The sequence below is a fragment of the Aquarana catesbeiana genome, linkage group LG10 (assembly GCF_042186555.1).
Source record: "Aquarana catesbeiana isolate 2022-GZ linkage group LG10, ASM4218655v1, whole genome shotgun sequence".
NCBI lineage: Eukaryota > Metazoa > Chordata > Amphibia > Anura > Ranidae > Aquarana > Aquarana catesbeiana.
Genome location: NC_133333.1, coordinates 128,478,625 through 128,480,937, shown reverse-complemented (window position 1 = coordinate 128,480,937; position 2,313 = coordinate 128,478,625).

The following is a 2,313-nucleotide window of genomic DNA, read 5'->3' as shown; positions in this document are numbered from 1 at the left end:
ATTGATAGAAAGATGGTTAAAATTAGACAGCTGGCCATACAAGATTAGTTCTATGTTGCCAATACAAATCTGATATGTAACTGGGCTCTCTATACTTCAAAGGAAATGTCTAATTGCTTAGTGGTGTGAGATTAACACCTTGTTGACAAATGACCTCATCTGAACATTTTACAAATTCAGCATTGGTCAAGAAGAGGTTAATCTCCTACATAATGTAGCCCTTACTATTTCCCATACAGCAGATTTGACTTTCTATATACTTCTCAGTAATGAAGATGCCACACAGCAGCTTTTCAGGCTGATAATTGCTGCACCAACGCCATAAGGAAGTCACCATGAAGTACATTGATGCTGTGACACATACAGTGTTTTTTAGGCAAAGATTCTCACATTTAACAGGATCACAGGCATTATGAGCTTTGTGTGACCCTAGGTTAAGAACCATCTGTTACAGTCACGTGACTGGACTTTGGAATTAGTTGTGTATCTTCAGATCCAGAATCACAAGGAAAAGAAGAAATATCTGAGACACATGAAGCAGAATTTTCTCAGTTCTATACAATTCTACATTTAATACATAGGGCTGATTTCTTCTTGCTTCCTCTGCTGAAGACATAACAGGAATTGAGAAAAAAAATCTCCCTTATTCCTGTTCCAGTGACAGCAGGTCAGGTATAAAGGGTAAACCTTCCCACTGGGGACAAAGATAGCAATTCAAATCTGACAGGGGATTTATCTCTTCCTCATTCTATCCAAAAAAATAAAAAATAGGACAAAAAGGTTAGGCAAGAGATACAACGCAAACGGTTAGATGCTTTTCTCCCTGTTGTACCTTGCTTATGTTTTCACCTAAGCTGACCCTTGAAACAAGTTTGAATGTGCCTAACTCCACAATTTATTTCTTTCAGGTACTTATATAGTACCTGAAGAACAACATTCCTACAGTCAAGCACGGAGGTGGAAACATTATGCTTTGGTGCTGGTTTTTTTGCTAAAGGTAAAGTCTGACTTTGCCACATTGAGGAGCCAATGGACGGGGTCATGTATTGTAAAATCTTAAATGAGAACCTTCTTACCTCAGCCAGATCACTAAAAATGGGTCGTGGATATGGGTCTTCCAGCATGACAATGACCCAAAACATACCACCAAGGCAACACAGGAGTGGCTCAAGAAGAAGCACATTAAGGTTATGGAGTGGCCTAGCCAGCCTCCAGACCTTAATCCTATAGAAAATTTATGGAGGGAGCTGAAACTTTGAGTTGCCAAGCGACAGCCAAAAAGCCTTAAGGATTTAGAGAAGATCTGTAAAGAAGAGTGAACCAAAATCCCACCTGAGATGTGTGCAAACCTGGTAACCAACTACAAAAAATGTCTTACCTCTGTGTTTGCCATAAAATTTACACAGAGCTTATATATATATATTTTATATATTATATATATGCACACACACACACACAGTGGTGGAAACAATTATTTGATCCCCTGCAGATTTTGTAAGTTTGCCCACTTACAAAGAAATGAAGGGTCTATAATTGTTATCATAGGTGTAATTTAAATGATAGAGACAGAATATCAACCAAAATCCAGATGTGAGTTGGGGAGCGTAGAATAGAGCAAAAGGGTGACTGGAGTGGTTGTGAGGGAATGGGGTCTTGTGCCACATCTCTACTTCCAGCCTGCTCATTGGATAATAATTCAGCACCATCATTTCTATCATTTCTATTCAGTGGGGTGGGGGAGTAACCCAGGATTAAGTAAGGCAGAGCTAAACAGTAAATGTAACTATGCAGGGTTTTAGCTGCAGTAGCAGGTTAGGGTAGACCACTAGACATGTGCATTCGTTTTCGCCCGAATGCATTTTCGTCCGAATTTCAGGTATTTTCGTTATCATTTTAACAAACAATAACAAACGTGCAGAATCCGAAAACAGAAAGATCCGACATAAAAAAATGCTTTATTTTCATTTTCGTTGTGACAACAGTTTGATATAGATAGGTGATCCGACATGACGATGACAATAGCGATCTGTGTCCATCGAACCTGTGGTCGAATGTGCCTAACCTTAGCTCTATGAGTCCAAGATTATTCTACATAGAAAAGATTCAACATAGAGAGAAAAGATTCGACGTTGTAGAGGCAAAAAAGGTTGAATGTGCCTAACCTAACTCTATTAGTCCAAGATTATTCTACATAGAGAGAAAAGATTCAACATGAAGATTCGACGAAGCAGTTGCAGTGAGCAGACAATTATGGTCAAATGCTCCCCCCATAGGCTATAGAAGAATTCTAATGTTGGTTGACTAGTAATAATA